Source organism: Gymnoscopelus microlampas (genome assembly GCF_963454915.1).
Source record: "Gymnoscopelus microlampas genome assembly, chromosome: 7".
NCBI classification, from domain to species: domain Eukaryota; kingdom Metazoa; phylum Chordata; class Actinopteri; order Myctophiformes; family Myctophidae; genus Gymnoscopelus; species Gymnoscopelus microlampas.
Window position 1 is genome coordinate 45,749,041 of NC_139944.1, and position 13,542 is coordinate 45,762,582.

A 13,542-nucleotide genomic window follows, 5' to 3' on the forward strand; every position below is an offset into this window, starting at 1 on the left:
TCAACTGAAAAGTACCAGGAAGGCTGCACTTGTCAGCCATCTGTTAGCTCAATGGGTTGAGACGCAGTATTCATGATCCAGAGGCCATGAGTTCAAATCCCATTGATGTCTTTCCTATGATTCTTTCCTTTGCAGACTGGCTTCCAGAAGATCAACTGAAAAGTACCAGGAAGGCTGTACTTGTCAGCCATCTGTTAACTCAATGGGTTGAGACGCAGTATACATGATCCAGAGGCCATGAGTTCAAATCCCACTGGTGTCTTTACTGTGATGCTTCCCTTTGCAGACTAACTTCTAGAAAAACAAGTTAAAACCACCAGAAAACCTGTAACTCTCAGCCAACAGCATAGCTCAACTGGTAGAGCGTCTGTCCAATAACATGCCTTGACTTGACTTGACTTGAGTGGGTTCGATTCCCACTTGAGTCAAGTGTCCCCGGTATCTTGGGGCAATGGATAAATTGACTGATATCCTTAGTGATGCTTCCCTTTGCAGACTAACTTCTAGAAAAACAAGTTAAAACCACCAGGAAACCTGTAACTCTCAGCCTACAGCATAGCTCAACTGGTAGAGCGTCTGTCCAATAACATGACTTGACTTGACTTGAGTGGGTTCGATTCCCACTCGAGTCAGTCAATTTATCAGTCAATTTATCCGTTGCCCCAAGTTACCTGGGACACTTGACTCGAGTGGGAATCGAACCCACTCAAGTCAAGTCAAGTCATGTTATTGGACAGACGCTCTACCAGTCGAGCTATGCTGTTGGCTGTGAGTTACAGGTTTCCTGGTGGTTTTAACTTGTTTTCTAGAAGTTAGTCTGCAAAGGGAAGCATCACTAAGGATATCAGTCAATTTATCCGTTGCCCCAAGATACCGGGGACACTTGACTCAAGTGGGAATCGAACCCTCTCAAGTCAAGTCATGTTATTGGACAGACGCTCTACCAGTTGAGCTATGCTGTTGGCTGAGAGTTACAGGTTTTCTGGTGGTTTTAACTTGTTTTTATAGAAGTCAGTCTGCAAAGGGAAGCATCACAGTAAAGACACCAGTGGGATTTGAACTCATGGCCTCTGGATCATGTATACTGCGTCTCAACCCATTGAGTTAACAGATGGCTGACAAGTACAGCCTTCCTGGTAGTTTTCAGTTGATCTTCTGGAAGCCAGTCTGCAAAGGAAAGAATCATAGGAAAGACATCAATGGGATTTGAACTCATGGCCTCTGGATCATGAATACTGCGTCTCAACCCATTGAGCTAACAGATGGCTGACAAGTACAGCCTTCCTGGTACTTTTCAGTTGATCTTCTGGAAGCCAGTCTGCAAAGGAAAGAATCATAGGAAAGACATCAATGGGATTTGAACTCATGGCCTCTGGATCATGAATACTGCATCTCAACCCATTGAGCTAACAGATGGCTGACAAGTACAGCCTTCCTGGTACTTTTCAGTCGATCTTCTGGAAGCCAGTCTGCAAAGGAAAGAATCATAGGAAAGACATCAATGGGATTTTAACTCATGGCCTCTGGATCATGAATACTGCGTCTCAACCCATTGAGCTAACAGATGGCTGACAAGTACAGCCTTCCTGGTGCTTTGACTTTTTTCTGCGGTTTCAGAACCGCAGATTCCAAGGAAACAGCTGTAGGTGAATGGATAGAGTCACTGACTAGTGAGCCGCAGGTAACAGGTTCAAGCCTCAGCTACAGCAGTAAGTCAGGATGTCAAATCAAATAGGTATTATTAGGAGTGAAATGCACTGCAAAAAAAACAAGGTTTCCGGCTATGAAAACCGATGAATATGAGATGTAAACTCAGAGAATTTACAAGAATTTACAAGAGTTTTCCACTCGGAAAACTCAAAGTTTTGTAGGTCGGTAAACTCCTGTATGGTACCAAATTAAGTATGCGTGACCCCCTGCTGGGGTTGCTGCCAGAAAATCACACCTTCAGCCCTGACCTAGATTTCCACAATTTGGTAGGGGGGAGATCCCCCCTCCCTATCTCGAGTAATGCTACTGAGCATGTGCAATAAGCCACGTATGATTGGCTGTGACGTAGGTGGGCATCCCGCCCTCATTTTGGGGGTCACATTGTGTGGGGGGGGGGGGGGGGGGGGCTCACAAGGTGACCCCCCCCTCCTAGGGATCTTGGGGGGGGGGGGGGGGTGCCCCCCCCCCTTATTTATTTATATTTATTTATTTATTATATATATATATATATATATATATATATATATATATATATATATATATATATATATATATATATATATATATTTTTTTTTTTTTTTTTTTTTTTTTTTTATATTTATTTATTTATTTATTTATTTATTTATATATATATATATATATATATATATATTTATATATATATATATGTTATGTATGCATTTATTTAGTTATATACACACACACACATATACATACATGATTCTGAAAACAAATAGGCAACAATCTCAGTCAGGTAAATTGTGTTTATTGATAAAAAAAAAAACATATGAATATATATATATTTTCTTAAAGCGAACATTTGTTACTCAAATCTTTGTTTCTGGGGATTCTACAAATATCTTCTAAAACAATTAAAAAAAAAATCCCCAGGGGTCCTTGAGGGGGTTCCAGGGGGTCCCCAGCTAAATGATGGATAGGAACCAAATGGACCCTTATGGGTCTGTAACTCTGAGAGTGTACAAATGGAACCAAATGGACCCTTACGGGTCTGTAACTCTGAGAGTGTACAAGTGGAACCAAATCTGCTCCAAAATCGTGGAAAATTTGTGCAAATCTTTGAATATATATATTTTCTTAAAGCGAACATTTGTTACTCAAATCTTTGTTTCTGGGGATTCTACAAATATCTTCTAAAACAGTAAAAAAAAAAAATCCCCATCTCCAAATGTTTTTTTCCAGGGACCCCCAGAAGTTGTACAAAACTCCCACAAAGGGGACAATAATAACAAAAAGAAATTGTAGTTCTGTCTCTCAGGCAGTGTCTCGCTGAACGGCCTCTCTTGTCTTTGGAGTCCCTCCACCAAACTGGACAACTTAGTTACTGTGTAAGAGAGCTAAAAATGAGCTGTTCTGTGCCAGTGTGTCTCGCCGCACGCGGTGGTGATGAAGGGAACGCGGGTCTCTTCGGTTGTCTTTCCTCTCCTGAAGCACCTGGCATAAAGCAGAAAGCTCCTCATCTCTCTCGGGTGGAGATGAAACAATCCACACCGCCCGTCCATCTACGATGCCGTCCTCTTCATCTGGGCCTGCGTGCGCCCACACGGCCCTTTCTCCATCAGACTCCAGACATGCAGTCCTGGTGGTCATCAACTGTAAAACATAGAATAGCAATTAAATTATGTATTACATTACCATTATTACAGGAACACAGAATGTAAAACAAAAAAACATCTTACAAACAGTTCCATATAACTTACCCTCAATCTTCTCTGTCGGCTCTTCATTGAGGCATTCATCTTTTTCTTCTGGTCAGCATTCTCTGGTTGGTCCAGGCGATGGCTTCTTCTCAGAGACTCAAAGAGAGTCCTGCAAGCCGCTGAAATACAAGGAAAACACAATTAGGATCTATTTAGTTGTTTATCTACACAAACAACACAATTCCACATCTACACTGCTCTAAAAGAGAACCTACATGTGACTGCAATGTTTAACTGGCCCCAGTAAAAGTCTAAAAAGCAGTATATGTTAGTTGACTTGATTCCAGAGAAGCCAGTTTCAGAGTGCAGACTGCAGACTGTAGACACCTCCACCCCACCCCCGACCTGTTCAAAGCCTCCATCAAAACCTAGCATTTAAGCTTTTGAACTGTATGTGAAAGGCTAACACAATTACCTACTTAGATAAAAATAAAACAAATCAATAAATATGTTATAGCACATGTAAAAGTTTCAGCTAATAGCTTAGCTAGCATACTATAATAATTCAACCAAGACAAGCAGGAAGAATACCCAAACTGAGCAGCATAAAACAGCATGAAAATAAAGTTTAGCTTGTGTTTAGCTTGATGTAAACAAGCCATAGGCTTTTTGGGGTTTAAAATCCTCTTAGCAGACCTTGTATTGAACTGTAGGTTACTTGCTCTTTTTTTTTAGCAAACTGCTAATAAAGTATTCAATCAAAATCAAACAAAGGAATACACAATAATCTATAACTTAAAGAGATCTGTACAGCATGTAAATCCACTTACTTTCTTAGTTTTCACTCCTCTCTGCTTGGCTCCTTTTCTGATTTGAATTTGGTGAACAAAGGGACTCAATGGGGTCCTGGAAGGGCCCAAATAAGGACCTTTAGCTGTCCTGAGAAATGCCTGACCAAATAAACAATAAATAAATAACAATAAAATACTAACTGAATACTAAATACAATGGGCTTGCCTGTCTTAAGGTAAATGTGTAATAATGCATAAAAGCAAACATCACCAGCCTTTATCAACATAACCTGTGCTGCTGTAAATGAACACCCGTCTCTCTCTCTCTCTCTCTCTCACTCACTCACTCACTCACTCACTCACTCACTCACTCACTCACTCACTCACTCACTCACTCACTCACTCACTCACTCACTCACTCACACACACACACACACACACACACACACACACACACACACACACACACACACACACACACACACACACACACACACACACACACACACACACACACACACACACACACACACACACACCATCCCCCTTCACACCTCAAGCAAGCTCGCTTGCTTAGGCTACTCCCCTGTCTGTCTTTGAGTGTCTTCCCACAGGTCCTGCAGGCTGGGCATTGGGTTTTCTGAAAAACTTGTGTCCAAAACAGTTACTTTTCAGGATTCCATTTAAAAAAGCATTTGATGCTTTTGTGTGACGCTGTAGTATGAAGAAGTAGGGCGTTTATCTAATAAAAAACATAAGTTTGAATATGGAGATAAGAGGTTTCTTTTCGACAACAGCGATATAGCAGCAACTAATTTGGTCTTCTTCAGTTTAGTCTTTGGTTTGCACACATCCACTCACTTACTGATTCTACAGACTAACACACTCCATGCCATTCTTTGTTATATTTAAGTTAAATATATGATATTATTGTATACACTTTTAAACCAGCCGTGTGTCTTCCTCCTTTTTGTTATGGCCTACGAGCCAGGTCGTAACAGTGTACAGTAGGTAAGATACCCGCAGCAGCACATAAAGCAGACATGTCCAAAGTCTGGCCCAGGGCCCAAGCGTGACACACAGGCAAAGGTGGACACACGCACACACACACACACACACACACACACACACACACACACACACACACACACACACACACACACACACCATTAAGTCAGTCACCTATTCGGTGAACAGATATGGGAAATATTCTTATTCACTTAGATTATATATAAAAAAAAGATTAACAAATGAAGCCTTTTTTTAAGCCCTTAACAAAAACATTGAAAAGTATAGTTTTGTTTTGTTCCATTTTTGCTTTGGGAATGGGGAGAGGGAGAGAGAGACCCCCTCTTTAAACAAAGAGTGAATTTGGATGTCAAAGGAAATGGCCAGTCTCCTGCTGGGTCTTTGTCTGGCAGAGGAACGGTAAATCACTGATTTCCAAAGTATATAGACGTATTTCACAGTAAACATTTTCAACTGTAAATTTCCAATTACGTACAAAAACACCAGCAAACTGCAGGTTTACTGAGCAACTGTAAATGCCCAAAAATGCCCATTAATGCCTCTTTTCTTGCAGTGATGGTTGTGTTTCTTCACCCCAACTGCACATGATATCAGTTTACATGTACATTATTTTCAGTGATGAAGACAAACCGCACAGACGTTCACTGTACTTTAGTACATTTTGTAAACTTATGACTCTGAGTAGAGTATAGCCTGACTTAAACAAACAAATAACAACTTAGTATAGTCAGATTATTTTTTACACAACTTACATTTTGTAATCAAACTACCGAAACGAAAGTTGGTCACCACCGAAACGAAAGTTAAATCCGAAATAATCACTAAGTGTGGAGGCCAAAATCGTCCCCCCAAAAACCTGTTAGGAGTACGTTTCAGGCAATTTAGAGTTGATTGGTAGTACTTTGTAGTGACTTTTTTGGTCCCTAACACCACAAATGGTTTACATACTCTTTACGAATGTCTTACGCATCATTTGCTTAACATGAATGATAATTCTAGTAATTGTTTGGTGTCTGCATTCATGAAAGCCAGGTAGTTTGCAACAGGTAAGGAGAAAGTCCAGATTAACAGACAGTCATAAATGATGAACTGTCTTCACTTTACTGTAGGGCACATAATAACATGTACAAAGGATTTATAGATATTTTAGGAATGTTTTACAAAGCATGTTAAACATGAACAAACACATTAACAGACAGTTGTAAATGATGAACTGTCTTCACTTTACTATAGGGCACATAATAACATGTACTAAGGATTTATAGATACTTTAGGAATGTTTAACAAAGCATATGTTAAACATGAACAAGCTACCAATAGCTTGTATATATATTTTTGGTCCCTAACATTCATCGAGCTCTGGACTTAGTAATTTTTTTTTCGTTTCGGTAGTGACACCATTGTGTCAAAAAAAAAAATTGTTCCCCCAAAAACCTGTTAGGAGTACGTTTCAGGCAATTTAAAGTTGATTGGTAGTGACTTTTTTTTGGTCCCTAACATTCATCGAGCTCTGGACTTAGTACAATTTTTTTCGTTTCGGTAGTGACACCATTGTGTCACTACCGAAACGAAGTTAAATCCGAAAAAAATCACTAAGTGTGGAGGCCAAAAAAAAAATTGTTCCTCCAAAAACCTGTTAGGAGTACGTTTCAGGCAATTTAAAGTTGATTGGTAGTGACTTTTTTTTTGGTCCCTAACATTCATCGAGCTCTGGACTTAGTCATTTTTTTTCGTTTCGGTAGTGACACCATTGTGTCAAAAAAAAAAATTTGTTCCCCCAAAAACCTGTTAGGAGTACGTTTCAGGCAATTTAAAGTTGATTGGTAGTGACTTTTTTTTTTTGGTCCCTAACATTCATCGAGCTCTGGACTTAGTAAATTTTTTTTCGTTTCGGTAGTGACACCATTGTGTCACTACCGAAACGAAGTTAAATCCGAAAAAATCACTAAGTGTGGAGGCCAAAAAAAAATTTGTTCCTCCAAAAACCTGTTAGGAGTACGTTTCAGGCAATTTAAAGTTGATTGGTAGTGACTTTTTTTTTGGTCCATAACATTCATCGAGCTCTGGACTTCGTAATTTTTTTTTCGTTTTGGTAGTGACACCATTGTGTCAAAAAAAAAAATGTTCCCCCAAAAACCTGTTACGAGTACGTTTCAGGCAATTTAAAGTTGATTGGTAGTTTTTGGTCCCTAACATTCATCGAGCTCTGGACTTAGTATTATTTTTTTTCGTTTCGGTAGTGACACCATTGTCTCACTACCGAAACGAAGTTAAATCCGAAAAAATCACTAAGTGTGGAGGCCAAAAAAAAAATTGTTCCCCCAAAAACCTGTTAGGAGTACGTTTCAGGCAATTTAAAGTTGATTGGTAGTGACTTTTTTTTTGGTCCCTAACATTCATCGAGCTCTGGACTTAGTAATTTTTTTTTTGTTTCGGTAGTGACACCATTGTGTCAAAAAAAAAAATGTTCCCCCAAAAACCTGTTAGGAGTACGTTTCAGGCAATTTAAAGTTGATTGGTAGTGACTTTTTTTTTGGTCCCTAACATTCATCAAGCTCTGGACTTAGTAATTTTTTTTTCGTTTCGGTAGTGACACCATTGTGTCACTACCGAAACGAAGTTAAATCCGAAAAAATCACTAAGTGTGGAGGCCAAAAAAAAAATTGTTCCCCCAAAAACCTGTTAGGAGTACGTTTCAGGCAATTTAAAGTTGATTGGTAGTGACTTTTTTTTTGGTCCCTAACATTCATCGAGCTCTGGACTTAGTATTTTTTTTTTTTGTTTCGGTAGTGACACCATTGTGTCAAAAAAAAAAATTGTTCCCCCAAAAACCTGTTAGGAGTACGTTTCAGGCAATTTAAAGTTGATTGGTAGTGACTTTTTTTTTGGTCCCTAACATTCATCAAGCTCTGGAGTTAGTAATTTTTTTTTCGTTTCGGTAGTGACACCATTGTGTCACTACCGAAAAAATCACTAAGTGTGGAGGCCAAAAAAAAATGTGTTCCTCCAAAAACCTGTTAGGAGTACGTTTCAGGCAATTTAAAGTTGATTGGTAGTGACTTTTTTTTTGGTCCCTAACATTCATCAAGCTCTGGACTTAGTAATTTTTTTTTCGTTTCGGTAGTGACACCATTGTGTCACTACCGAAAAAATCACTAAGTGTGGAGGCCAAAAAAAAATGTGTTCCTCCAAAAACCTGTTAGGAGTACGTTTCAGGCAATTTAAAGTTGATTGGTAGTGACTTTTTTTTTGGTCCATAACGTTCATCGAGCTCAGGACTTCGTAATTTTTTTTTCGTTTTGGTAGTGACACCATTGTGTCAAAAAAAAAATGTTCCCCCAAAAACCTGTTACGAGTACGTTTCAGGCAATTTAAAGTTGATTGGTAGTTTTTGGTCCCTAACATTCATCGAGCTCTGGACTTAGTATTATTTTTTTTCGTTTCGGTAGTGACACCATTGTGTCACTACCGAAACGAAGTTAAATCCGAAAAAATCACTAAGTGTGGAGGCCAAAAAAAAAATTGTTCCCCCAAAAACCTGTTAGGAGTACGTTTCAGGCAATTTAAAGTTGATTGGTAGTGACTTTTTTTTTGGTCCCTAACATTCATCGAGCTCTGGACTTAGTAATTTTTTTTTTGTTTCGGTAGTGACACCATTGTGTCAAAAAAAAAAATGTTCCCCCAAAAACCTGTTAGGAGTACGTTTCAGGCAATTTAAAGTTGATTGGTAGTGACTTTTTTTTTGGTCCCTAACATTCATCAAGCTCTGGAGTTAGTAATTTTTTTTTCGTTTCGGTAGTGACACCATTGTGTCACTACCGAAAAAATCACTAAGTGTGGAGGCCAAAAAAAAATGTGTTCCTCCAAAAACCTGTTAGGAGTACGTTTCAGGCAATTTAAAGTTGATTGGTAGTGACTTTTTTTTTGGTCCATAACATTCATCGAGCTCTGGACTTCGTAATTTTTTTTTCGTTTTGGTAGTGACACCATTGTGTCAAAAAAAAAAATGTTCCCCCAAAAACCTGTTACGAGTACGTTTCAGGCAATTTAAAGTTGATTGGTAGTTTTTGGTCCCTAACATTCATCGAGCTCTGGACTTAGTATTATTTTTTTTCGTTTCGGTAGTGACACCATTGTGTCACTACCGAAACGAAGTTAAATCCGAAAAAATCACTAAGTGTGGAGGCCAAAAAAAAAATTGTTCCCCCAAAAACCTGTTAGGAGTACGTTTCAGGCAATTTAAAGTTGATTGGTAGTGACTTTTTTTTTGGTCCCTAACATTCATCGAGCTCTGGACTTAGTAATTTTTTTTTTGTTTCGGTAGTGACACCATTGTGTCAAAAAAAAAAAATGTTCCCCCAAAAACCTGTTAGGAGTATGTTTCAGGCAATTTAAAGTTGATTGGTAGTGACTTTTTTTTTGGTCCCTAACATTCATCAAGCTCTGGACTTAGTAATTTTTTTTTCGTTTCGGTAGTGACACCATTGTGTCACTACCGAAAAAATCACTAAGTGTGGAGGCCAAAAAAAAATGTGTTCCTCCAAAAACCTGTTAGGAGTACGTTTCAGGCAATTTGAAGTTGATTGGTAGTGACTTTTTTTTTGGTCCCTAACATTCATCGAGCTCTGGACTTCGTAATTTTTTTTTCGTTTTGGTAGTGACACCATTGTGTAAAAAAAAAAATGTTCCCCCAAAAACCTGTTACGAGTACATTTCAGGCAATTTAAAGTTGATTGGTAGTGACTTTTTTTTTGGTCCCTAACATTCATCGAGCTCTGGACTTAGTCATTTTTTTTTCGTTTCGGTAGTGACACCATTGTGTCACTACCGAAACAAAGTTAAATCCGAAAAAATCACTAAGTGCGGAGGCCAAAAAAAAATTTGTTCCCCCAAAAATGTTTCTGTTAGGAGTACGTTTCAGGCAATTTAAAGTTGATTGGTAGTGACTTTTTTTTTGGGTCCCAAGACGCAAGACCCAAAAGAGTCTTGAGTCGAACAAATTACTCCCGCGGAGACATCAAATTTCTCTTTTGGGTCTTGAGTCCCAAGACTCAAGGCCCAAAAGAGAAATTTGATGTCTCCGCGGGAGTAATTGGTTCGACTCAAGACCCAAAAGAAGGTGAACTGACTGTAATGATTCAAAATGTCATATTATATATAGAATAGAAACTCCATTCAAACTTTAAAATGTTCATCCTAATATGGACATTTTTGCCTGAAAAGGGATCTTTGAAATGTTTCATTGTTTTAGAATAGTACTCCTTTAAAAGTTCAGATATTTATAATGGAGGTCGATGGAAGATTTTGGGACCTCAAAAAAATACTTTCACCTAGAAACTCCATTCACAGTTAAAAAAATCCGCCTTACTGTGGGCATGCATCCTTGAGATGTTTTACTTTGAAATGATTTGTAGTTTTTGAAATATTTAATTTTAAGCGCCCAATGCATTGTCAATGGCAATGGACATTTAAAAGGGGAAAAGTACAAACTTTGGCTTTTACCTTTATCTAATCTTTCTTTGGGGGGGGGGGGGGGGGGGACAAGCAATAACCCCACATTTGCAAGACCACTTTGGTAGAGGTTTGGGTTGTGTAGTTACCTTGCCATCATGATGTAACTCCAAAGGTGGACAAGAAATAAAAAATCACACCCAGTGTGAAGTGGGCGGTGTGTGGTCATCACAACATGACTCACTTTAAAAAAAGGATAAATGACTTTTTTTAAAGTCCATACTGCTATTCATAGGGCTGCACATGTGTCATGTGTTTCGCTAGCCAATCACAGTCCTGAATTTGCAAAGTCACTTCCTCGTATGATTCCGGGGAGACATCAAATTTCTCTTTTGGGTCTTGAGTCAAGACTTAGGCTCCCGGGGACACATCAAATTTCTCTTTTGGGTCTTGAGACTTTGGGTCTCAAGACCCAAAAGAGAAATTTGATGTCTCCCCGGGAGCCTGGGTCTTGACTCAAGACTCTTTTGGGTCTTGAGTCTTGGGACTCAAGACCCAAAAGAGAAATTTGATGTCTCCCCGGGACAAGACCCAAAAGAGAAATTTGATGTCTCCCCGGGAGCTGGGACCCAAGCCTCAAGACTCTTGAGCTAAAAAGTTTGTGAACCACTGCCAAGATTTAGAACAGCGGTTTTCAACCTTTTTCATGCCAAGGACCCCTACATTGATATACATTTGGCCGCGGACCCCCATCTGAAAATGTTTTGTGCCAGGCACCCCCAGAAGCAAAGATTTGAGTTGAAAATGTTCGCTTTTTTTTATATGCACACATTTTCAAGATTTTTCAAAAATAGCAGATCTACAAGCTCATATATTTGCATATTGTTTTTATTAACGTTTGTATCAGTTTTGTAGTAATGTGTGTAGTGTTATTTAATTCTCCTTTCGTGTAATAGGCCCCAGCTTATTCAATGTGTTGGCATCCCTTGTGTTGATGTTGGAATGTTCCTATAAGGTCGAAGAAACATGTACGGGTTACTGACTTCTGACTTGATGTACTGTATGTGTTGAGGTGCACTAGACTAGATCTCCAATGGAGATGGTACTGTAGTTGGGGGGCTCTTCTTGCGTTACTAGCATTGATGGGTACAATTTCATCCATTAAAATGCAAAAAGTAGGCCTACAGAAATTGATTTGATGACTGAAGCAATATAAGACCCATCTTTAATAATAACCACATTCATCACTTAAAAGTTAATATCTCTGTATGATTGCATGCACTGACCACACCCCCCAAGTGGGGGGGAAACTTTTTTTTATCATGGTAGATGTATGTGTTCTGGTGAATTTTGGGAGTTTGATACCAAATCAAGGAGAGATCAGGAGAAATGACAATCAAGGAGTCCTCAAGGAGATGTGGTTGAATTCAAGGAGACTCCTGCAGAATCCAGGAGGGTTGGCAGGCAGCCCTGACCGATAGTCCGCCACTTGGTCTTTCTGATGTTGAGCAGGAGGTATAGCCATAATGGAAATAAATTGGGCCTCTTCTTACTTCCGTCACATGTGTTACCAATGATACTAATGAAGGCTCTGTTCCATTCTGGTCACACAGAGTCAGGGTGCTGATTGATGTGCATGTTGGCTCACTGGAATCACTCTGCTACCCCAGTGGGTCTCAAAGTGGGGTCCAGGGACCCTCATGGTTCCTTGAGGGGGTTCCAAATGGCCCCTTACGGGTGTGTAACTCTGAGAGTGTACGGGTCCATTTGGTTCCATTTGTACACTCTAAGAGTTATGCGGGTCCTTGAAATTAAAAAGTTTGAGAACCACTGTGCTACACGAAATGGAACAGAGCCTTCATTAGTATCATTGGTAACACCTGTGAAGGAATTAAGGAAGAGGCCCAATCTCCTTCCAATACGGCTGCTGTGCATAGATGCCCCCCTATGAATAATGAAGCTCCCCACCAGGGCTCTGGTCTATTAATGCTCCTCCTAATTGTCATCTATGATACAGCTGGTAATGGAGGAGTCATGTGATAATTTCTGTGGGTGGCATGTACCCTAGTTAGCCTAAGTGGAAGGTGTAGAAGGTTAACAGGAAAGGTGACAGCACAATGATTGCATAAGTATCCTATTGTATGTTGTCAGTAAGATGACTGTTTAAACGCTCATCTATATGAAAATTCAGTCATGGTCATTGGCATCGCAACTGAGGGCTTCATTTGAAAAATAAAAATAGCACCTCTCCTCTCGTTTCGTTTGCAAGACTGAGAAAAGATGAAATATTATCTGCAAACTGTTTTACTTTCCCCCAATGTGGATTTAATCAGTTTCAACCTAAATGCCTAAACTTGTCAGGTACCTGTACATTACAGGTTTGTGAAGCCTGATTGTCTCCACCAGCCCGAAGGTCAGAGACCATGTTTTCGCCCCTGTCCGTCTGTGTGTCCGTCCGCTCGTCTGTGAGCAGCTAATCTCCGGCACCGTTGGACTGATCGACGTGAAACTTTGCACACACATTCCCTGGAGGTCAAGGAACAAGCTCTGTGTTTCACATAGGCCTGTTATAGCACCACCTTTTTTTTGCTAAACACATTTTCTATATTACTGCTACAGATTTTGTCAAAGCCTCACGTAAATCGGTACACATTATCTCTATGGTCATGTGATCAAGACGTATCTGTCAGATTTTTCATATTCCAGCTAAGATGATTGGCTAAGATTGTCCTCCAAAGTTTGCAGGAGTGGCCCATTTTGAACAAAATGCCACAAATCATAAACGCAGCGTTCGATTGCCGTGAAACTTTGCACACACAGTCCCACAAGGCCAAGGAAGAAATATCACCCTAGATTTTTCTAATCGGCCTCATGGTGGCACTAGAACAGGCCGATTCACGCTT